The sequence below is a fragment of the Schistocerca gregaria genome, unplaced genomic scaffold (genome assembly GCF_023897955.1).
Source record: "Schistocerca gregaria isolate iqSchGreg1 unplaced genomic scaffold, iqSchGreg1.2 ptg000462l, whole genome shotgun sequence".
NCBI classification, from domain to species: domain Eukaryota; kingdom Metazoa; phylum Arthropoda; class Insecta; order Orthoptera; family Acrididae; genus Schistocerca; species Schistocerca gregaria.
The window spans coordinates 107,930-130,564 of NW_026061880.1; the positions used below are offsets into that span (position 1 = coordinate 107,930).

Below are 22,635 nucleotides of genomic sequence, written 5' to 3' on the forward strand. Positions count from 1 at the left end.
TGGACCGAGGGAAGCGTTCTTACCTGCCTGACACGCGTCGCGCTTCCAGATATTTGCGTAATTCGCACGGTGCATTCTCGGCTGTCCCCTTCCGTCCCGACTTGTCCCGACTTTGCTCGACTGCCGCTCGCTGCCGCTCGGGTCGCGGTCCGTATGACAGCACAAGCACGAGAATCATCTGCGAGATGGGCGCGGGCCGAACCGGCGTGTCCGAGGCGCCGTGTGCGGCCGTTCGGAGCTACCAGAGCAGCTCTGTGCTGCGCCGTGCCGTGGAAAGGTGCGAAAACATGCACACAAGACACAGGCTGTTGGACAAAGTATCCCTCTCTTGTAGCGACGAAAGGTAAATTTTTGTTTACAAATTTGCCTTTGTGCACTGCTACAAAACAATATGCCCTGACGTTTTTCACAACATTTCTGTCACTTCATACTGTTTTGTTATTTCCAGAGACTCTTTGGAAGTCTTCCTTGGCGCACTCTTTTCAAACTGAGTTCCTTAATATCGTATCTTACGATAGTTTAAAATCAGTATGGAAGCATCTTTGTCACATGAGAAAGGTAGCATGAAAAAAGGGCTGGCAGGGGTAGCGACAAGAAAGCAAGAAATGAAGACAGCCAGAGTTCCCAGGCGGTCGCCGATCCGAATACTAACGTTGTTGCTTATCTTCGGTGGTCGGACAGGAACAGGTTTTTTTTAATGTAGTTAGTTTTTGGAATTTAGCGCTCCTACAAAACAGTAGGCTCTGACGCATTTCAAGAGCACATCTGTCGATTCGCAGTGTTTCGTTATTTTCAACGACTTCCTAGCACTCTTCCTCCGCGCTTTCTTGTTCAAACTGAGTTCATTACTGTAATTTCGCATCTTACGTTTAATACAGTAGTTTAAAATGCTTGTGGAAGCATCTTTGTCGCACCTGAGAGTTTGTATGAAAAGAGGGCTGGCAGGTGTAGTGACGTACAATCTAAAAAGAGAGAGGGAGCCAACAGCACCCGGTGTTCCCAGGCGGTCACCCATCCAAGTACTAACCGGGCCCGATGTTGCTTAACTTCGGTGATCGGACGAGAACCGGTGTATTCAACATGGTATGGCCGTTGGCGTCCTTATACTGTAGCTGCACGGCAGAAGAAGGCTTCGCCTCTCCTCCTAACACACGCAATCGCTGTTTTCGGTGGCACATTTGACGCAAAGCACGTCCTTCCACCTCGAAGGCGACGCGCCGCCACGTGGGTCGGACGCACAACACAGCTGCTCGTTGCACCGCCTGTCATTCGTTTGGTTCGTGCGGCCTCCGACACTCGCGGGAGACGCACCTTGTTATCGTTATCCGGCGCAGGGCTTGCGCGCGGCCGGGCGGCTTGGGGACTGCGCGGGGTGTGGCAGTGTCGTGCTGGACCGAGGGAAGCGTTCTTACCTGCCTGACACGCGTCGCGCTTCCAGATATTTGCGTAATTCGCACGGTGCATTCTCGGCTGTCCCCTTCCGTCCCGACTTTGCTCGACTGCCGCTCGCTGCCGCTCGGGTCGCGGTCCGTATGACAGCACAAGCACGAGAATCATCTGCGAGATGGGCGCGGGCCGAACCGGCGTGTCCGAGGCGCCGTGTGCGGCCGTTCGGAGCTACCAGAGCAGCTCTGTGCTGCGCCGTGCCGTGGAAAGGTGCGAAAACATGCACACAAGACACAGGCTGTTGGACAAAGTATCCCTCTCTTGTAGCGACGAAAGGTAAATTTTTGTTTACAAATTTGCCTTTGTGCACTGCTACAAAACAATATGCCCTGACGTTTTTCACAACATTTCTGTCACTTCATACTGTTTTGTTATTTCCAGAGACTCTTTGGAAGTCTTCCTTGGCGCACTCTTTTCAAACTGAGTTCCTTAATATCGTATCTTACGATAGTTTAAAATCAGTATGGAAGCATCTTTGTCACATGAGAAAGGTAGCATGAAAAAAGGGCTGGCAGGGGTAGCGACAAGAAAGCAAGAAATGAAGACAGCCAGAGTTCCCAGGCGGTCGCCGATCCGAATACTAACGTTGTTGCTTATCTTCGGTGGTCGGACAGGAACAGGTTTTTTTTTAATGTAGTTAGTTTTTGGAATTTAGCGCTCCTACAAAACAGTAGGCTCTGACGCATTTCAAGAGCACATCTGTCGATTCGCAGTGTTTCGTTATTTTCAACGACTTCCTAGCACTCTTCCTCCGCGCTTTCTTGTTCAAACTGAGTTCATTACTGTAATTTCGCATCTTACGTTTAATACAGTAGTTTAAAATGCTTGTGGAAGCATCTTTATCGCACCTGAGAGTTTGTATGAAAAGAGGGCTGGCAGGTGTAGTGACGTACAATCTAAAAAGAGAGAGGGAGCCAACAGCACCCGGTGTTCCCAGGCGGTCACCCATCCAAGTACTAACCGGGCCCGATGTTGCTTAACTTCGGTGATCGGACGAGAACCGGTGTATTCAACATGGTATGGCCGTTGGCGTCCTTATACTGTAGCTGCACGGCAGAAGAAGGCTTCGCCTCTCCTCCTAACACACGCAATCGCTGTTTTCGGTGGCACATTTGACGCAAAGCACGTCCTTCCACCTCGAAGGCGACGCGCCGCCACGTGGGTCGGACGCACAACACAGCTGCTCGTTGCACCGCCTGTCATTCGTTTGGTTCGTGCGGCCTCCGACACTCGCGGGAGACGCACCTTGTTATCGTTATCCGGCGCAGGGCTTGCGCGCGGCCGGGCGGCTTGGGGACTGCGCGGGGTGTGGCAGTGTCGTGCTGGACCGAGGGAAGCGTTCTTACCTGCCTGACACGCGTCGCGCTTCCAGATATTTGCGTAATTCGCACGGTGCATTCTCGGCTGTCCCCTTCCGTCCCGACTTGTCCCGACTTTGCTCGACTGCCGCTCGCTGCCGCTCGGGTCGCGGTCCGTATGACAGCACAAGCACGAGAATCATCTGCGAGATGGGCGCGGGCCGAACCGGCGTGTCCGAGGCGCCGTGTGCGGCCGTTCGGAGCTACCAGAGCAGCTCTGTGCTGCGCCGTGCCGTGGAAAGGTGCGAAAACATGCACACAAGACACAGGCTGTTGGACAAAGTATCCCTCTCTTGTAGCGACGAAAGGTAAATTTTTGTTTACAAATTTGCCTTTGTGCACTGCTACAAAACAATATGCCCTGACGTTTTTCACAACATTTCTGTCACTTCATACTGTTTTGTTATTTCCAGAGACTCTTTGGAAGTCTTCCTTGGCGCACTCTTTTCAAACTGAGTTCCTTAATATCGTATCTTACGATAGTTTAAAATCAGTATGGAAGCATCTTTGTCACATGAGAAAGGTAGCATGAAAAAAGGGCTGGCAGGGGTAGCGACAAGAAAGCAAGAAATGAAGACAGCCAGAGTTCCCAGGCGGTCGCCGATCCGAATACTAACGTTGTTGCTTATCTTCGGTGGTCGGACAGGAACAGGTTTTTTTTTAATGTAGTTAGTTTTTGGAATTTAGCGCTCCTACAAAACAGTAGGCTCTGACGCATTTCAAGAGCACATCTGTCGATTCGCAGTGTTTCGTTATTTTCAACGACTTCCTAGCACTCTTCCTCCGCGCTTTCTTGTTCAAACTGAGTTCATTACTGTAATTTCGCATCTTACGTTTAATACAGTAGTTTAAAATGCTTGTGGAAGCATCTTTGTCGCACCTGAGAGTTTGTATGAAAAGAGGGCTGGCAGGTGTAGTGACGTACAATCTAAAAAGAGAGAGGGAGCCAACAGCACCCGGTGTTCCCAGGCGGTCACCCATCCAAGTACTAACCGGGCCCGATGTTGCTTAACTTCGGTGATCGGACGAGAACCGGTGTATTCAACATGGTATGGCCGTTGGCGTCCTTATACTGTAGCTGCACGGCAGAAGAAGGCTTCGCCTCTCCTCCTAACACACGCAATCGCTGTTTTCGGTGGCACATTTGACGCAAAGCACGTCCTTCCACCTCGAAGGCGACGCGCCGCCACGTGGGTCGGACGCACAACACAGCTGCTCGTTGCACCGCCTGTCATTCGTTTGGTTCGTGCGGCCTCCGACACTCGCGGGAGACGCACCTTGTTATCGTTATCCGGCGCAGGGCTTGCGCGCGGCCGGGCGGCTTGGGGACTGCGCGGGGTGTGGCAGTGTCGTGCTGGACCGAGGGAAGCGTTCTTACCTGCCTGACACGCGTCGCGCTTCCAGATATTTGCGTAATTCGCACGGTGCATTCTCGGCTGTCCCCTTCCGTCCCGACTTGTCCCGACTTTGCTCGACTGCCGCTCGCTGCCGCTCGGGTCGCGGTCCGTATGACAGCACAAGCACGAGAATCATCTGCGAGATGGGCGCGGGCCGAACCGGCGTGTCCGAGGCGCCGTGTGCGGCCGTTCGGAGCTACCAGAGCAGCTCTGTGCTGCGCCGTGCCGTGGAAAGGTGCGAAAACATGCACACAAGACACAGGCTGTTGGACAAAGTATCCCTCTCTTGTAGCGACGAAAGGTAAATTTTTGTTTACAAATTTGCCTTTGTGCACTGCTACAAAACAATATGCCCTGACGTTTTTCACAACATTTCTGTCACTTCATACTGTTTTGTTATTTCCAGAGACTCTTTGGAAGTCTTCCTTGGCGCACTCTTTTCAAACTGAGTTCCTTAATATCGTATCTTACGATAGTTTAAAATCAGTATGGAAGCATCTTTGTCACATGAGAAAGGTAGCATGAAAAAAGGGCTGGCAGGGGTAGCGACAAGAAAGCAAGAAATGAAGACAGCCAGAGTTCCCAGGCGGTCGCCGATCCGAATACTAACGTTGTTGCTTATCTTCGGTGGTCGGACAGGAACAGGTTTTTTTTTAATGTAGTTAGTTTTTGGAATTTAGCGCTCCTACAAAACAGTAGGCTCTGACGCATTTCAAGAGCACATCTGTCGATTCGCAGTGTTTCGTTATTTTCAACGACTTCCTAGCACTCTTCCTCCGCGCTTTCTTGTTCAAACTGAGTTCATTACTGTAATTTCGCATCTTACGTTTAATACAGTAGTTTAAAATGCTTGTGGAAGCATCTTTGTCGCACCTGAGAGTTTGTATGAAAAGAGGGCTGGCAGGTGTAGTGACGTACAATCTAAAAAGAGAGAGGGAGCCAACAGCACCCGGTGTTCCCAGGCGGTCACCCATCCAAGTACTAACCGGGCCCGATGTTGCTTAACTTCGGTGATCGGACGAGAACCGGTGTATTCAACATGGTATGGCCGTTGGCGTCCTTATACTGTAGCTGCACGGCAGAAGAAGGCTTCGCCTCTCCTCCTAACACACGCAATCGCTGTTTTCGGTGGCACATTTGACGCAAAGCACGTCCTTCCACCTCGAAGGCGACGCGCCGCCACGTGGGTCGGACGCACAACACAGCTGCTCGTTGCACCGCCTGTCATTCGTTTGGTTCGTGCGGCCTCCGACACTCGCGGGAGACGCACCTTGTTATCGTTATCCGGCGCAGGGCTTGCGCGCGGCCGGGCGGCTTGGGGACTGCGCGGGGTGTGGCAGTGTCGTGCTGGACCGAGGGAAGCGTTCTTACCTGCCTGACACGCGTCGCGCTTCCAGATATTTGCGTAATTCGCACGGTGCATTCTCGGCTGTCCCCTTCCGTCCCGACTTGTCCCGACTTTGCTCGACTGCCGCTCGCTGCCGCTCGGGTCGCGGTCCGTATGACAGCACAAGCACGAGAATCATCTGCGAGATGGGCGCGGGCCGAACCGGCGTGTCCGAGGCGCCGTGTGCGGCCGTTCGGAGCTACCAGAGCAGCTCTGTGCTGCGCCGTGCCGTGGAAAGGTGCGAAAACATGCACACAAGACACAGGCTGTTGGACAAAGTATCCCTCTCTTGTAGCGACGAAAGGTAAATTTTTGTTTACAAATTTGCCTTTGTGCACTGCTACAAAACAATATGCCCTGACGTTTTTCACAACATTTCTGTCACTTCATACTGTTTTGTTATTTCCAGAGACTCTTTGGAAGTCTTCCTTGGCGCACTCTTTTCAAACTGAGTTCCTTAATATCGTATCTTACGATAGTTTAAAATCAGTATGGAAGCATCTTTGTCACATGAGAAAGGTAGCATGAAAAAAGGGCTGGCAGGGGTAGCGACAAGAAAGCAAGAAATGAAGACAGCCAGAGTTCCCAGGCGGTCGCCGATCCGAATACTAACGTTGTTGCTTATCTTCGGTGGTCGGACAGGAACAGGTTTTTTTTAATGTAGTTAGTTTTTGGAATTTAGCGCTCCTACAAAACAGTAGGCTCTGACGCATTTCAAGAGCACATCTGTCGATTCGCAGTGTTTCGTTATTTTCAACGACTTCCTAGCACTCTTCCTCCGCGCTTTCTTGTTCAAACTGAGTTCATTACTGTAATTTCGCATCTTACGTTTAATACAGTAGTTTAAAATGCTTGTGGAAGCATCTTTGTCGCACCTGAGAGTTTGTATGAAAAGAGGGCTGGCAGGTGTAGTGACGTACAATCTAAAAAGAGAGAGGGAGCCAACAGCACCCGGTGTTCCCAGGCGGTCACCCATCCAAGTACTAACCGGGCCCGATGTTGCTTAACTTCGGTGATCGGACGAGAACCGGTGTATTCAACATGGTATGGCCGTTGGCGTCCTTATACTGTAGCTGCACGGCAGAAGAAGGCTTCGCCTCTCCTCCTAACACACGCAATCGCTGTTTTCGGTGGCACATTTGACGCAAAGCACGTCCTTCCACCTCGAAGGCGACGCGCCGCCACGTGGGTCGGACGCACAACACAGCTGCTCGTTGCACCGCCTGTCATTCGTTTGGTTCGTGCGGCCTCCGACACTCGCGGGAGACGCACCTTGTTATCGTTATCCGGCGCAGGGCTTGCGCGCGGCCGGGCGGCTTGGGGACTGCGCGGGGTGTGGCAGTGTCGTGCTGGACCGAGGGAAGCGTTCTTACCTGCCTGACACGCGTCGCGCTTCCAGATATTTGCGTAATTCGCACGGTGCATTCTCGGCTGTCCCCTTCCGTCCCGACTTGTCCCGACTTTGCTCGACTGCCGCTCGCTGCCGCTCGGGTCGCGGTCCGTATGACAGCACAAGCACGAGAATCATCTGCGAGATGGGCGCGGGCCGAACCGGCGTGTCCGAGGCGCCGTGTGCGGCCGTTCGGAGCTACCAGAGCAGCTCTGTGCTGCGCCGTGCCGTGGAAAGGTGCGAAAACATGCACACAAGACACAGGCTGTTGGACAAAGTATCCCTCTCTTGTAGCGACGAAAGGTAAATTTTTGTTTACAAATTTGCCTTTGTGCACTGCTACAAAACAATATGCCCTGACGTTTTTCACAACATTTCTGTCACTTCATACTGTTTTGTTATTTCCAGAGACTCTTTGGAAGTCTTCCTTGGCGCACTCTTTTCAAACTGAGTTCCTTAATATCGTATCTTACGATAGTTTAAAATCAGTATGGAAGCATCTTTGTCACATGAGAAAGGTAGCATGAAAAAAGGGCTGGCAGGGGTAGCGACAAGAAAGCAAGAAATGAAGACAGCCAGAGTTCCGAGGCGGTCGCCGATCCGAATACTAACGTTGTTGCTTATCTTCGGTGGTCGGACAGGAACAGGTTTTTTTTTAATGTAGTTAGTTTTTGGAATTTAGCGCTCCTACAAAACAGTAGGCTCTGACGCATTTCAAGAGCACATCTGTCGATTCGCAGTGTTTCGTTATTTTCAACGACTTCCTAGCACTCTTCCTCCGCGCTTTCTTGTTCAAACTGAGTTCATTACTGTAATTTCGCATCTTACGTTTAATACAGTAGTTTAAAATGCTTGTGGAAGCATCTTTGTCGCACCTGAGAGTTTGTATGAAAAGAGGGCTGGCAGGTGTAGTGACGTACAATCTAAAAAGAGAGAGGGAGCCAACAGCACCCGGTGTTCCCAGGCGGTCACCCATCCAAGTACTAACCGGGCCCGATGTTGCTTAACTTCGGTGATCGGACGAGAACCGGTGTATTCAACATGGTATGGCCGTTGGCGTCCTTATACTGTAGCTGCACGGCAGAAGAAGGCTTCGCCTCTCCTCCTAACACACGCAATCGCTGTTTTCGGTGGCACATTTGACGCAAAGCACGTCCTTCCACCTCGAAGGCGACGCGCCGCCACGTGGGTCGGACGCACAACACAGCTGCTCGTTGCACCGCCTGTCATTCGTTTGGTTCGTGCGGCCTCCGACACTCGCGGGAGACGCACCTTGTTATCGTTATCCGGCGCAGGGCTTGCGCGCGGCCGGGCGGCTTGGGGACTGCGCGGGGTGTGGCAGTGTCGTGCTGGACCGAGGGAAGCGTTCTTACCTGCCTGACACGCGTCGCGCTTCCAGATATTTGCGTAATTCGCACGGTGCATTCTCGGCTGTCCCCTTCCGTCCCGACTTGTCCCGACTTTGCTCGACTGCCGCTCGCTGCCGCTCGGGTCGCGGTCCGTATGACAGCACAAGCACGAGAATCATCTGCGAGATGGGCGCGGGCCGAACCGGCGTGTCCGAGGCGCCGTGTGCGGCCGTTCGGAGCTACCAGAGCAGCTCTGTGCTGCGCCGTGCCGTGGAAAGGTGCGAAAACATGCACACAAGACACAGGCTGTTGGACAAAGTATCCCTCTCTTGTAGCGACGAAAGGTAAATTTTTGTTTACAAATTTGCCTTTGTGCACTGCTACAAAACAATATGCCCTGACGTTTTTCACAACATTTCTGTCACTTCATACTGTTTTGTTATTTCCAGAGACTCTTTGGAAGTCTTCCTTGGCGCACTCTTTTCAAACTGAGTTCCTTAATATCGTATCTTACGATAGTTTAAAATCAGTATGGAAGCATCTTTGTCACATGAGAAAGGTAGCATGAAAAAAGGGCTGGCAGGGGTAGCGACAAGAAAGCAAGAAATGAAGACAGCCAGAGTTCCCAGGCGGTCGCCGATCCGAATACTAACGTTGTTGCTTATCTTCGGTGGTCGGACAGGAACAGGTTTTTTTTTAATGTAGTTAGTTTTTGGAATTTAGCGCTCCTACAAAACAGTAGGCTCTGACGCATTTCAAGAGCACATCTGTCGATTCGCAGTGTTTCGTTATTTTCAACGACTTCCTAGCACTCTTCCTCCGCGCTTTCTTGTTCAAACTGAGTTCATTACTGTAATTTCGCATCTTACGTTTAATACAGTAGTTTAAAATGCTTGTGGAAGCATCTTTGTCGCACCTGAGAGTTTGTATGAAAAGAGGGCTGGCAGGTGTAGTGACGTACAATCTAAAAAGAGAGAGGGAGCCAACAGCACCCGGTGTTCCCAGGCGGTCACCCATCCAAGTACTAACCGGGCCCGATGTTGCTTAACTTCGGTGATCGGACGAGAACCGGTGTATTCAACATGGTATGGCCGTTGGCGTCCTTATACTGTAGCTGCACGGCAGAAGAAGGCTTCGCCTCTCCTCCTAACACACGCAATCGCTGTTTTCGGTGGCACATTTGACGCAAAGCACGTCCTTCCACCTCGAAGGCGACGCGCCGCCACGTGGGTCGGACGCACAACACAGCTGCTCGTTGCACCGCCTGTCATTCGTTTGGTTCGTGCGGCCTCCGACACTCGCGGGAGACGCACCTTGTTATCGTTATCCGGCGCAGGGCTTGCGCGCGGCCGGGCGGCTTGGGGACTGCGCGGGGTGTGGCAGTGTCGTGCTGGACCGAGGGAAGCGTTCTTACCTGCCTGACACGCGTCGCGCTTCCAGATATTTGCGTAATTCGCACGGTGCATTCTCGGCTGTCCCCTTCCGTCCCGACTTGTCCCGACTTTGCTCGACTGCCGCTCGCTGCCGCTCGGGTCGCGGTCCGTATGACAGCACAAGCACGAGAATCATCTGCGAGATGGGCGCGGGCCGAACCGGCGTGTCCGAGGCGCCGTGTGCGGCCGTTCGGAGCTACCAGAGCAGCTCTGTGCTGCGCCGTGCCGTGGAAAGGTGCGAAAACATGCACACAAGACACAGGCTGTTGGACAAAGTATCCCTCTCTTGTAGCGACGAAAGGTAAATTTTTGTTTACAAATTTGCCTTTGTGCACTGCTACAAAACAATATGCCCTGACGTTTTTCACAACATTTCTGTCACTTCATACTGTTTTGTTATTTCCAGAGACTCTTTGGAAGTCTTCCTTGGCGCACTCTTTTCAAACTGAGTTCCTTAATATCGTATCTTACGATAGTTTAAAATCAGTATGGAAGCATCTTTGTCACATGAGAAAGGTAGCATGAAAAAAGGGCTGGCAGGGGTAGCGACAAGAAAGCAAGAAATGAAGACAGCCAGAGTTCCCAGGCGGTCGCCGATCCGAATACTAACGTTGTTGCTTATCTTCGGTGGTCGGACAGGAACAGGTTTTTTTTTAATGTAGTTAGTTTTTGGAATTTAGCGCTCCTACAAAACAGTAGGCTCTGACGCATTTCAAGAGCACATCTGTCGATTCGCAGTGTTTCGTTATTTTCAACGACTTCCTAGCACTCTTCCTCCGCGCTTTCTTGTTCAAACTGAGTTCATTACTGTAATTTCGCATCTTACGTTTAATACAGTAGTTTAAAATGCTTGTGGAAGCATCTTTGTCGCACCTGAGAGTTTGTATGAAAAGAGGGCTGGCAGGTGTAGTGACGTACAATCTAAAAAGAGAGAGGGAGCCAACAGCACCCGGTGTTCCCAGGCGGTCACCCATCCAAGTACTAACCGGGCCCGATGTTGCTTAACTTCGGTGATCGGACGAGAACCGGTGTATTCAACATGGTATGGCCGTTGGCGTCCTTATACTGTAGCTGCACGGCAGAAGAAGGCTTCGCCTCTCCTCCTAACACACGCAATCGCTGTTTTCGGTGGCACATTTGACGCAAAGCACGTCCTTCCACCTCGAAGGCGACGCGCCGCCACGTGGGTCGGACGCACAACACAGCTGCTCGTTGCACCGCCTGTCATTCGTTTGGTTCGTGCGGCCTCCGACACTCGCGGGAGACGCACCTTGTTATCGTTATCCGGCGCAGGGCTTGCGCGCGGCCGGGCGGCTTGGGGACTGCGCGGGGTGTGGCAGTGTCGTGCTGGACCGAGGGAAGCGTTCTTACCTGCCTGACACGCGTCGCGCTTCCAGATATTTGCGTAATTCGCACGGTGCATTCTCGGCTGTCCCCTTCCGTCCCGACTTGTCCCGACTTTGCTCGACTGCCGCTCGCTGCCGCTCGGGTCGCGGTCCGTATGACAGCACAAGCACGAGAATCATCTGCGAGATGGGCGCGGGCCGAACCGGCGTGTCCGAGGCGCCGTGTGCGGCCGTTCGGAGCTACCAGAGCAGCTCTGTGCTGCGCCGTGCCGTGGAAAGGTGCGAAAACATGCACACAAGACACAGGCTGTTGGACAAAGTATCCCTCTCTTGTAGCGACGAAAGGTAAATTTTTGTTTACAAATTTGCCTTTGTGCACTGCTACAAAACAATATGCCCTGACGTTTTTCACAACATTTCTGTCACTTCATACTGTTTTGTTATTTCCAGAGACTCTTTGGAAGTCTTCCTTGGCGCACTCTTTTCAAACTGAGTTCCTTAATATCGTATCTTACGATAGTTTAAAATCAGTATGGAAGCATCTTTGTCACATGAGAAAGGTAGCATGAAAAAAGGGCTGGCAGGGGTAGCGACAAGAAAGCAAGAAATGAAGACAGCCAGAGTTCCCAGGCGGTCGCCGATCCGAATACTAACGTTGTTGCTTATCTTCGGTGGTCGGACAGGAACAGGTTTTTTTTTAATGTAGTTAGTTTTTGGAATTTAGCGCTCCTACAAAACAGTAGGCTCTGACGCATTTCAAGAGCACATCTGTCGATTCGCAGTGTTTCGTTATTTTCAACGACTTCCTAGCACTCTTCCTCCGCGCTTTCTTGTTCAAACTGAGTTCATTACTGTAATTTCGCATCTTACGTTTAATACAGTAGTTTAAAATGCTTGTGGAAGCATCTTTGTCGCACCTGAGAGTTTGTATGAAAAGAGGGCTGGCAGGTGTAGTGACGTACAATCTAAAAAGAGAGAGGGAGCCAACAGCACCCGGTGTTCCCAGGCGGTCACCCATCCAAGTACTAACCGGGCCCGATGTTGCTTAACTTCGGTGATCGGACGAGAACCGGTGTATTCAACATGGTATGGCCGTTGGCGTCCTTATACTGTAGCTGCACGGCAGAAGAAGGCTTCGCCTCTCCTCCTAACACACGCAATCGCTGTTTTCGGTGGCACATTTGACGCAAAGCACGTCCTTCCACCTCGAAGGCGACGCGCCGCCACGTGGGTCGGACGCACAACACAGCTGCTCGTTGCACCGCCTGTCATTCGTTTGGTTCGTGCGGCCTCCGACACTCGCGGGAGACGCACCTTGTTATCGTTATCCGGCGCAGGGCTTGCGCGCGGCCGGGCGGCTTGGGGACTGCGCGGGGTGTGGCAGTGTCGTGCTGGACCGAGGGAAGCGTTCTTACCTGCCTGACACGCGTCGCGCTTCCAGATATTTGCGTAATTCGCACGGTGCATTCTCGGCTGTCCCCTTCCGTCCCGACTTGTCCCGACTTTGCTCGACTGCCGCTCGCTGCCGCTCGGGTCGCGGTCCGTATGACAGCACAAGCACGAGAATCATCTGCGAGATGGGCGCGGGCCGAACCGGCGTGTCCGAGGCGCCGTGTGCGGCCGTTCGGAGCTACCAGAGCAGCTCTGTGCTGCGCCGTGCCGTGGAAAGGTGCGAAAACATGCACACAAGACACAGGCTGTTGGACAAAGTATCCCTCTCTTGTAGCGACGAAAGGTAAATTTTTGTTTACAAATTTGCCTTTGTGCACTGCTACAAAACAATATGCCCTGACGTTTTTCACAACATTTCTGTCACTTCATACTGTTTTGTTATTTCCAGAGACTCTTTGGAAGTCTTCCTTGGCGCACTCTTTTCAAACTGAGTTCCTTAATATCGTATCTTACGATAGTTTAAAATCAGTATGGAAGCATCTTTGTCACATGAGAAAGGTAGCATGAAAAAAGGGCTGGCAGGGGTAGCGACAAGAAAGCAAGAAATGAAGACAGCCAGAGTTCCCAGGCGGTCGCCGATCCGAATACTAACGTTGTTGCTTATCTTCGGTGGTCGGACAGGAACAGGTTTTTTTTTAATGTAGTTAGTTTTTGGAATTTAGCGCTCCTACAAAACAGTAGGCTCTGACGCATTTCAAGAGCACATCTGTCGATTCGCAGTGTTTCGTTATTTTCAACGACTTCCTAGCACTCTTCCTCCGCGCTTTCTTGTTCAAACTGAGTTCATTACTGTAATTTCGCATCTTACGTTTAATACAGTAGTTTAAAATGCTTGTGGAAGCATCTTTGTCGCACCTGAGAGTTTGTATGAAAAGAGGGCTGGCAGGTGTAGTGACGTACAATCTAAAAAGAGAGAGGGAGCCAACAGCACCCGGTGTTCCCAGGCGGTCACCCATCCAAGTACTAACCGGGCCCGATGTTGCTTAACTTCGGTGATCGGACGAGAACCGGTGTATTCAACATGGTATGGCCGTTGGCGTCCTTATACTGTAGCTGCACGGCAGAAGAAGGCTTCGCCTCTCCTCCTAACACACGCAATCGCTGTTTTCGGTGGCACATTTGACGCAAAGCACGTCCTTCCACCTCGAAGGCGACGCGCCGCCACGTGGGTCGGACGCACAACACAGCTGCTCGTTGCACCGCCTGTCATTCGTTTGGTTCGTGCGGCCTCCGACACTCGCGGGAGACGCACCTTGTTATCGTTATCCGGCGCAGGGCTTGCGCGCGGCCGGGCGGCTTGGGGACTGCGCGGGGTGTGGCAGTGTCGTGCTGGACCGAGGGAAGCGTTCTTACCTGCCTGACACGCGTCGCGCTTCCAGATATTTGCGTAATTCGCACGGTGCATTCTCGGCTGTCCCCTTCCGTCCCGACTTGTCCCGACTTTGCTCGACTGCCGCTCGCTGCCGCTCGGGTCGCGGTCCGTATGACAGCACAAGCACGAGAATCATCTGCGAGATGGGCGCGGGCCGAACCGGCGTGTCCGAGGCGCCGTGTGCGGCCGTTCGGAGCTACCAGAGCAGCTCTGTGCTGCGCCGTGCCGTGGAAAGGTGCGAAAACATGCACACAAGACACAGGCTGTTGGACAAAGTATCCCTCTCTTGTAGCGACGAAAGGTAAATTTTTGTTTACAAATTTGCCTTTGTGCACTGCTACAAAACAATATGCCCTGACGTTTTTCACAACATTTCTGTCACTTCATACTGTTTTGTTATTTCCAGAGACTCTTTGGAAGTCTTCCTTGGCGCACTCTTTTCAAACTGAGTTCCTTAATATCGTATCTTACGATAGTTTAAAATCAGTATGGAAGCATCTTTGTCACATGAGAAAGGTAGCATGAAAAAAGGGCTGGCAGGGGTAGCGACAAGAAAGCAAGAAATGAAGACAGCCAGAGTTCCCAGGCGGTCGCCGATCCGAATACTAACGTTGTTGCTTATCTTCGGTGGTCGGACAGGAACAGGTTTTTTTTAATGTAGTTAGTTTTTGGAATTTAGCGCTCCTACAAAACAGTAGGCTCTGACGCATTTCAAGAGCACATCTGTCGATTCGCAGTGTTTCGTTATTTTCAACGACTTCCTAGCACTCTTCCTCCGCGCTTTCTTGTTCAAACTGAGTTCATTACTGTAATTTCGCATCTTACGTTTAATACAGTAGTTTAAAATGCTTGTGGAAGCATCTTTGTCGCACCTGAGAGTTTGTATGAAAAGAGGGCTGGCAGGTGTAGTGACGTACAATCTAAAAAGAGAGAGGGAGCCAACAGCACCCGGTGTTCCCAGGCGGTCACCCATCCAAGTACTAACCGGGCCCGATGTTGCTTAACTTCGGTGATCGGACGAGAACCGGTGTATTCAACATGGTATGGCCGTTGGCGTCCTTATACTGTAGCTGCACGGCAGAAGAAGGCTTCGCCTCTCCTCCTAACACACGCAATCGCTGTTTTCGGTGGCACATTTGACGCAAAGCACGTCCTTCCACCTCGAAGGCGACGCGCCGCCACGTGGGTCGGACGCACAACACAGCTGCTCGTTGCACCGCCTGTCATTCGTTTGGTTCGTGCGGCCTCCGACACTCGCGGGAGACGCACCTTGTTATCGTTATCCGGCGCAGGGCTTGCGCGCGGCCGGGCGGCTTGGGGACTGCGCGGGGTGTGGCAGTGTCGTGCTGGACCGAGGGAAGCGTTCTTACCTGCCTGACACGCGTCGCGCTTCCAGATATTTGCGTAATTCGCACGGTGCATTCTCGGCTGTCCCCTTCCGTCCCGACTTGTCCCGACTTTGCTCGACTGCCGCTCGCTGCCGCTCGGGTCGCGGTCCGTATGACAGCACAAGCACGAGAATCATCTGCGAGATGGGCGCGGGCCGAACCGGCGTGTCCGAGGCGCCGTGTGCGGCCGTTCGGAGCTACCAGAGCAGCTCTGTGCTGCGCCGTGCCGTGGAAAGGTGCGAAAACATGCACACAAGACACAGGCTGTTGGACAAAGTATCCCTCTCTTGTAGCGACGAAAGGTAAATTTTTGTTTACAAATTTGCCTTTGTGCACTGCTACAAAACAATATGCCCTGACGTTTTTCACAACATTTCTGTCACTTCATACTGTTTTGTTATTTCCAGAGACTCTTTGGAAGTCTTCCTTGGCGCACTCTTTTCAAACTGAGTTCCTTAATATCGTATCTTACGATAGTTTAAAATCAGTATGGAAGCATCTTTGTCACATGAGAAAGGTAGCATGAAAAAAGGGCTGGCAGGGGTAGCGACAAGAAAGCAAGAAATGAAGACAGCCAGAGTTCCCAGGCGGTCGCCGATCCGAATACTAACGTTGTTGCTTATCTTCGGTGGTCGGACAGGAACAGGTTTTTTTTAATGTAGTTAGTTTTTGGAATTTAGCGCTACTACAAAACAGTAGGCTCTGACGCATTTCAAGAGCACATCTGTCGATTCGCAGTGTTTCGTTATTTTCAACGACTTCCTAGCACTCTTCCTCCGCGCTTTCTTGTTCAAACTGAGTTCATTACTGTAATTTCGCATCTTACGTTTAATACAGTAGTTTAAAATGCTTGTGGAAGCATCTTTGTCGCACCTGAGAGTTTGTATGAAAAGAGGGCTGGCAGGTGTAGTGACGTACAATCTAAAAAGAGAGAGGGAGCCAACAGCACCCGGTGTTCCCAGGCGGTCACCCATCCAAGTACTAACCGGGCCCGATGTTGCTTAACTTCGGTGATCGGACGAGAACCGGTGTATTCAACATGGTATGGCCGTTGGCGTCCTTATACTGTAGCTGCACGGCAGAAGAAGGCTTCGCCTCTCCTCCTAACACACGCAATCGCTGTTTTCGGTGGCACATTTGACGCAAAGCACGTCCTTCCACCTCGAAGGCGACGCGCCGCCACGTGGGTCGGACGCACAACACAGCTGCTCGTTGCACCGCCTGTCATTCGTTTGGTTCGTGCGGCCTCCGACACTCGCGGGAGACGCACCTTGTTATCGTTATCCGGCGCAGGGCTTGCGCGCGGCCGGGCGGCTTGGGGACTGCGCGGGGTGTGGCAGTGTCGTGCTGGACCGAGGGAAGCGTTCTTACCTGCCTGACACGCGTCGCGCTTCCAGATATTTGCGTAATTCGCACGGTGCATTCTCGGCTGTCCCCTTCCGTCCCGACTTGTCCCGACTTTGCTCGACTGCCGCTCGCTGCCGCTCGGGTCGCGGTCCGTATGACAGCACAAGCACGAGAATCATCTGCGAGATGGGCGCGGGCCGAACCGGCGTGTCCGAGGCGCCGTGTGCGGCCGTTCGGAGCTACCAGAGCAGCTCTGTGCTGCGCCGTGCCGTGGAAAGGTGCGAAAACATGCACACAAGACACAGGCTGTTGGACAAAGTATCCCTCTCTTGTAGCGACGAAAGGTAAATTTTTGTTTACAAATTTGCCTTTGTGCACTGCTACAAAACAATATGCCCTGACGTTTTTCACAACATTTCTGTCACTTCATACTGTTTTGTTATTTCCAGAGACTCTTTGGAAGTCTTCCTTGGCGCACTCTTTTCAAACTGAGTTCCTTAATATCGTATCTTACGATAGTTTAAAATCAGTATGGAAGCATCTTTGTCACATGAGAAAGGTAGCATGAAAAAAGGGCTGGCAGGGGTAGCGACAAGAAAGCAAGAAATGAAGACAGCCAGAGTTCCCAGGCGGTCGCCGATCCGAATACTAACGTTGTTGCTTATCTTCGGTGGTCGGACAGGAACAGGTTTTTTTTAATGTAGTTAGTTTTTGGAATTTAGCGCTCCTACAAAACAGTAGGCTCTGACGCATTTCAAGAGCACATCTGTCGATTCGCAGTGTTTCGTTATTTTCAACGACTTCCTAGCACTCTTCCTCCGCGCTTTCTTGTTCAAACTGAGTTCATTACTGTAATTTCGCATCTTACGTTTAATACAGTAGTTTAAAATGCTTGTGGAAGCATCTTTGTCGCACCTGAGAGTTTGTATGAAAAGAGGGCTGGCAGGTGTAGTGACGTACAATCTAAAAAGAGAGAGGGAGCCAACAGCACCCGGTGTTCCCAGGCGGTCACCCATCCAAGTACTAACCGGGCCCGATGTTGCTTAACTTCGGTGATCGGACGAGAACCGGTGTATTCAACATGGTATGGCCGTTGGCGTCCTTATACTGTAGCTGCACGGCAGAAGAAGGCTTCGCCTCTCCTCCTAACACACGCAATCGCTGTTTTCGGTGGCACATTTGACGCAAAGCACGTCCTTCCACCTCGAAGGCGACGCGCCGCCACGTGGGTCGGACGCACAACACAGCTGCTCGTTGCACCGCCTGTCATTCGTTTGGTTCGTGCGGCCTCCGACACTCGCGGGAGACGCACCTTGTTATCGTTATCCGGCGCAGGGCTTGCGCGCGGCCGGGCGGCTTGGGGACTGCGCGGGGTGTGGCAGTGTCGTGCTGGACCGAGGGAAGCGTTCTTACCTGCCTGACACGCGTCGCGCTTCCAGATATTTGCGTAATTCGCACGGTGCATTCTCGGCTGTCCCCTTCCGTCCCGACTTGTCCCGACTTTGCTCGACTGCCGCTCGCTGCCGCTCGGGTCGCGGTCCGTATGACAGCACAAGCACGAGAATCATCTGCGAGATGGGCGCGGGCCGAACCGGCGTGTCCGAGGCGCCGTGTGCGGCCGTTCGGAGCTACCAGAGCAGCTCTGTGCTGCGCCGTGCCGTGGAAAGGTGCGAAAACATGCACACAAGACACAGGCTGTTGGACAAAGTATCCCTCTCTTGTAGCGACGAAAGGTAAATTTTTGTTTACAAATTTGCCTTTGTGCACTGCTACAAAACAATATGCCCTGACGTTTTTCACAACATTTCTGTCACTTCATACTGTTTTGTTATTTCCAGAGACTCTTTGGAAGTCTTCCTTGGCGCACTCTTTTCAAACTGAGTTCCTTAATATCGTATCTTACGATAGTTTAAAATCAGTATGGAAGCATCTTTGTCACATGAGAAAGGTAGCATGAAAAAAGGGCTGGCAGGGGTAGCGACAAGAAAGCAAGAAATGAAGACAGCCAGAGTTCCCAGGCGGTCGCCGATCCGAATACTAACGTTGTTGCTTATCTTCGGTGGTCGGACAGGAACAGGTTTTTTTTAATGTAGTTAGTTTTTGGAATTTAGCGCTCCTACAAAACAGTAGGCTCTGACGCATTTCAAGAGCACATCTGTCGATTCGCAGTGTTTCGTTATTTTCAACGACTTCCTAGCACTCTTCCTCCGCGCTTTCTTGTTCAAACTGAGTTCATTACTGTAATTTCGCATCTTACGTTTAATACAGTAGTTTAAAATGCTTGTGGAAGCATCTTTGTCGCACCTGAGAGTTTGTATGAAAAGAGGGCTGGCAGGTGTAGTGACGTACAATCTAAAAAGAGAGAGGGAGCCAACAGCACCCGGTGTTCCCAGGCGGTCACCCATCCAAGTACTAACCGGGCCCGATGTTGCTTAACTTCGGTGATCGGACGAGAACCGGTGTATTCAACATGGTATGGCCGTTGGCGTCCTTATACTGTAGCTGCACGGCAGAAGAAGGCTTCGCCTCTCCTCCTAACACACGCAATCGCTGTTTTCGGTGGCACATTTGACGCAAAGCACGTCCTTCCACCTCGAAGGCGACGCGCCGCCACGTGGGTCGGACGCACAACACAGCTGCTCGTTGCACCGCCTGTCATTCGTTTGGTTCGTGCGGCCTCCGACACTCGCGGGAGACGCACCTTGTTATCGTTATCCGGCGCAGGGCTTGCGCGCGGCCGGGCGGCTTGGGGACTGCGCGGGGTGTGGCAGTGTCGTGCTGGACCGAGGGAAGCGTTCTTACCTGCCTGACACGCGTCGCGCTTCCAGATATTTGCGTAATTCGCACGGTGCATTCTCGGCTGTCCCCTTCCGTCCCGACTTGTCCCGACTTTGCTCGACTGCCGCTCGCTGCCGCTCGGGTCGCGGTCCGTATGACAGCACAAGCACGAGAATCATCTGCGAGATGGGCGCGGGCCGAACCGGCGTGTCCGAGGCGCCGTGTGCGGCCGTTCGGAGCTACCAGAGCAGCTCTGTGCTGCGCCGTGCCGTGGAAAGGTGCGAAAACATGCACACAAGACACAGGCTGTTGGACAAAGTATCCCTCTCTTGTAGCGACGAAAGGTAAATTTTTGTTTACAAATTTGCCTTTGTGCACTGCTACAAAACAATATGCCCTGACGTTTTTCACAACATTTCTGTCACTTCATACTGTTTTGTTATTTCCAGAGACTCTTTGGAAGTCTTCCTTGGCGCACTCTTTTCAAACTGAGTTCCTTAATATCGTATCTTACGATAGTTTAAAATCAGTATGGAAGCATCTTTGTCACATGAGAAAGGTAGCATGAAAAAAGGGCTGGCAGGGGTAGCGACAAGAAAGCAAGAAATGAAGACAGCCAGAGTTCCCAGGCGGTCGCCGATCCGAATACTAACGTTGTTGCTTATCTTCGGTGGTCGGACAGGAACAGGTTTTTTTTAATGTAGTTAGTTTTTGGAATTTAGCGCTACTACAAAACAGTAGGCTCTGACGCATTTCAAGAGCACATCTGTCGATTCGCAGTGTTTCGTTATTTTCAACGACTTCCTAGCACTCTTCCTCCGCGCTTTCTTGTTCAAACTGAGTTCATTACTGTAATTTCGCATCTTACGTTTAATACAGTAGTTTAAAATGCTTGTGGAAGCATCTTTGTCGCACCTGAGAGTTTGTATGAAAAGAGGGCTGGCAGGTGTAGTGACGTACAATCTAAAAAGAGAGAGGGAGCCAACAGCACCCGGTGTTCCCAGGCGGTCACCCATCCAAGTACTAACCGGGCCCGATGTTGCTTAACTTCGGTGATCGGACGAGAACCGGTGTATTCAACATGGTATGGCCGTTGGCGTCCTTATACTGTAGCTGCACGGCAGAAGAAGGCTTCGCCTCTCCTCCTAACACACGCAATCGCTGTTTTCGGTGGCACATTTGACGCAAAGCACGTCCTTCCACCTCGAAGGCGACGCGCCGCCACGTGGGTCGGACGCACAACACAGCTGCTCGTTGCACCGCCTGTCATTCGTTTGGTTCGTGCGGCCTCCGACACTCGCGGGAGACGCACCTTGTTATCGTTATCCGGCGCAGGGCTTGCGCGCGGCCGGGCGGCTTGGGGACTGCGCGGGGTGTGGCAGTGTCGTGCTGGACCGAGGGAAGCGTTCTTACCTGCCTGACACGCGTCGCGCTTCCAGATATTTGCGTAATTCGCACGGTGCATTCTCGGCTGTCCCCTTCCGTCCCGACTTGTCCCGACTTTGCTCGACTGCCGCTCGCTGCCGCTCGGGTCGCGGTCCGTATGACAGCACAAGCACGAGAATCATCTGCGAGATGGGCGCGGGCCGAACCGGCGTGTCCGAGGCGCCGTGTGCGGCCGTTCGGAGCTACCAGAGCAGCTCTGTGCTGCGCCGTGCCGTGGAAAGGTGCGAAAACATGCACACAAGACACAGGCTGTTGGACAAAGTATCCCTCTCTTGTAGCGACGAAAGGTAAATTTTTGTTTACAAATTTGCCTTTGTGCACTGCTACAAAACAATATGCCCTGACGTTTTTCACAACATTTCTGTCACTTCATACTGTTTTGTTATTTCCAGAGACTCTTTGGAAGTCTTCCTTGGCGCACTCTTTTCAAACTGAGTTCCTTAATATCGTATCTTACGATAGTTTAAAATCAGTATGGAAGCATCTTTGTCACATGAGAAAGGTAGCATGAAAAAAGGGCTGGCAGGGGTAGCGACAAGAAAGCAAGAAATGAAGACAGCCAGAGTTCCCAGGCGGTCGCCGATCCGAATACTAACGTTGTTGCTTATCTTCGGTGGTCGGACAGGAACAGGTTTTTTTTAATGTAGTTAGTTTTTGGAATTTAGCGCTCCTACAAAACAGTAGGCTCTGACGCATTTCAAGAGCACATCTGTCGATTCGCAGTGTTTCGTTATTTTCAACGACTTCCTAGCACTCTTCCTCCGCGCTTTCTTGTTCAAACTGAGTTCATTACTGTAATTTCGCATCTTACGTTTAATACAGTAGTTTAAAATGCTTGTGGAAGCATCTTTGTCGCACCTGAGAGTTTGTATGAAAAGAGGGCTGGCAGGTGTAGTGACGTACAATCTAAAAAGAGAGAGGGAGCCAACAGCACCCGGTGTTCCCAGGCGGTCACCCATCCAAGTACTAACCGGGCCCGATGTTGCTTAACTTCGGTGATCGGACGAGAACCGGTGTATTCAACATGGTATGGCCGTTGGCGTCCTTATACTGTAGCTGCACGGCAGAAGAAGGCTTCGCCTCTCCTCCTAACACACGCAATCGCTGTTTTCGGTGGCACATTTGACGCAAAGCACGTCCTTCCACCTCGAAGGCGACGCGCCGCCACGTGGGTCGGACGCACAACACAGCTGCTCGTTGCACCGCCTGTCATTCGTTTGGTTCGTGCGGCCTCCGACACTCGCGGGAGACGCACCTTGTTATCGTTATCCGGCGCAGGGCTTGCGCGCGGCCGGGCGGCTTGGGGACTGCGCGGGGTGTGGCAGTGTCGTGCTGGACCGAGGGAAGCGTTCTTACCTGCCTGACACGCGTCGCGCTTCCAGATATTTGCGTAATTCGCACGGTGCATTCTCGGCTGTCCCCTTCCGTCCCGACTTGTCCCGACTTTGCTCGACTGCCGCTCGCTGCCGCTCGGGTCGCGGTCCGTATGACAGCACAAGCACGAGAATCATCTGCGAGATGGGCGCGGGCCGAACCGGCGTGTCCGAGGCGCCGTGTGCGGCCGTTCGGAGCTACCAGAGCAGCTCTGTGCTGCGCCGTGCCGTGGAAAGGTGCGAAAACATGCACACAAGACACAGGCTGTTGGACAAAGTATCCCTCTCTTGTAGCGACGAAAGGTAAATTTTTGTTTACAAATTTGCCTTTGTGCACTGCTACAAAACAATATGCCCTGACGTTTTTCACAAC

The 22,635-nt window shown here is 52.0% G+C and overlaps 16 non-coding genes across 16 annotated transcripts; all 16 read right to left on the reverse strand.

The window, feature by feature from the left end:
- Positions 1 to 978: 978 nt before the first annotated feature.
- LOC126313050 (5S ribosomal RNA) lies at positions 979 to 1,097 on the reverse strand. Its single transcript, XR_007554938.1, has one exon. It is a non-coding gene; the product is annotated as a 5S ribosomal RNA (ribosomal RNA).
- A 1,261-nt stretch (positions 1,098 to 2,358) lies between these two features.
- LOC126313051 (5S ribosomal RNA) lies at positions 2,359 to 2,477 on the reverse strand. Its single transcript, XR_007554939.1, has one exon. It is a non-coding gene; the product is annotated as a 5S ribosomal RNA (ribosomal RNA).
- A 1,271-nt stretch (positions 2,478 to 3,748) lies between these two features.
- LOC126313053 (5S ribosomal RNA) lies at positions 3,749 to 3,867 on the reverse strand. Its single transcript, XR_007554940.1, has one exon. It is a non-coding gene; the product is annotated as a 5S ribosomal RNA (ribosomal RNA).
- Positions 3,868 to 5,138: 1,271 nt separating this feature from the next.
- Positions 5,139 to 5,257, reverse strand: LOC126313054 (5S ribosomal RNA). The gene has a single exon (XR_007554941.1). It is a non-coding gene; the product is annotated as a 5S ribosomal RNA (ribosomal RNA).
- A 1,270-nt stretch (positions 5,258 to 6,527) lies between these two features.
- LOC126313056 (5S ribosomal RNA) lies at positions 6,528 to 6,646 on the reverse strand. Its single transcript, XR_007554943.1, has one exon. It is a non-coding gene; the product is annotated as a 5S ribosomal RNA (ribosomal RNA).
- A 1,271-nt stretch (positions 6,647 to 7,917) lies between these two features.
- On the reverse strand, positions 7,918 to 8,036 carry LOC126313057 (5S ribosomal RNA). The gene has a single exon (XR_007554944.1). It is a non-coding gene; the product is annotated as a 5S ribosomal RNA (ribosomal RNA).
- Positions 8,037 to 9,307: 1,271 nt separating this feature from the next.
- LOC126313058 (5S ribosomal RNA) lies at positions 9,308 to 9,426 on the reverse strand. Its single transcript, XR_007554945.1, has one exon. It is a non-coding gene; the product is annotated as a 5S ribosomal RNA (ribosomal RNA).
- Positions 9,427 to 10,697: 1,271 nt separating this feature from the next.
- Positions 10,698 to 10,816, reverse strand: LOC126313059 (5S ribosomal RNA). Its single transcript, XR_007554946.1, has one exon. It is a non-coding gene; the product is annotated as a 5S ribosomal RNA (ribosomal RNA).
- A 1,271-nt stretch (positions 10,817 to 12,087) lies between these two features.
- LOC126313060 (5S ribosomal RNA) lies at positions 12,088 to 12,206 on the reverse strand. The gene has a single exon (XR_007554947.1). It is a non-coding gene; the product is annotated as a 5S ribosomal RNA (ribosomal RNA).
- A 1,271-nt stretch (positions 12,207 to 13,477) lies between these two features.
- LOC126313061 (5S ribosomal RNA) lies at positions 13,478 to 13,596 on the reverse strand. Its single transcript, XR_007554948.1, has one exon. It is a non-coding gene; the product is annotated as a 5S ribosomal RNA (ribosomal RNA).
- A 1,270-nt stretch (positions 13,597 to 14,866) lies between these two features.
- LOC126313062 (5S ribosomal RNA) lies at positions 14,867 to 14,985 on the reverse strand. The gene has a single exon (XR_007554949.1). It is a non-coding gene; the product is annotated as a 5S ribosomal RNA (ribosomal RNA).
- Positions 14,986 to 16,255: 1,270 nt separating this feature from the next.
- LOC126313064 (5S ribosomal RNA) lies at positions 16,256 to 16,374 on the reverse strand. The gene has a single exon (XR_007554950.1). It is a non-coding gene; the product is annotated as a 5S ribosomal RNA (ribosomal RNA).
- Positions 16,375 to 17,644: 1,270 nt separating this feature from the next.
- LOC126313065 (5S ribosomal RNA) lies at positions 17,645 to 17,763 on the reverse strand. The gene has a single exon (XR_007554951.1). It is a non-coding gene; the product is annotated as a 5S ribosomal RNA (ribosomal RNA).
- A 1,270-nt stretch (positions 17,764 to 19,033) lies between these two features.
- LOC126313066 (5S ribosomal RNA) lies at positions 19,034 to 19,152 on the reverse strand. The gene has a single exon (XR_007554952.1). It is a non-coding gene; the product is annotated as a 5S ribosomal RNA (ribosomal RNA).
- Positions 19,153 to 20,422: 1,270 nt separating this feature from the next.
- LOC126313068 (5S ribosomal RNA) lies at positions 20,423 to 20,541 on the reverse strand. The gene has a single exon (XR_007554954.1). It is a non-coding gene; the product is annotated as a 5S ribosomal RNA (ribosomal RNA).
- Positions 20,542 to 21,811: 1,270 nt separating this feature from the next.
- LOC126313069 (5S ribosomal RNA) lies at positions 21,812 to 21,930 on the reverse strand. The gene has a single exon (XR_007554955.1). It is a non-coding gene; the product is annotated as a 5S ribosomal RNA (ribosomal RNA).
- Between the last annotated feature and the right edge of the window lie 705 nt (positions 21,931 to 22,635).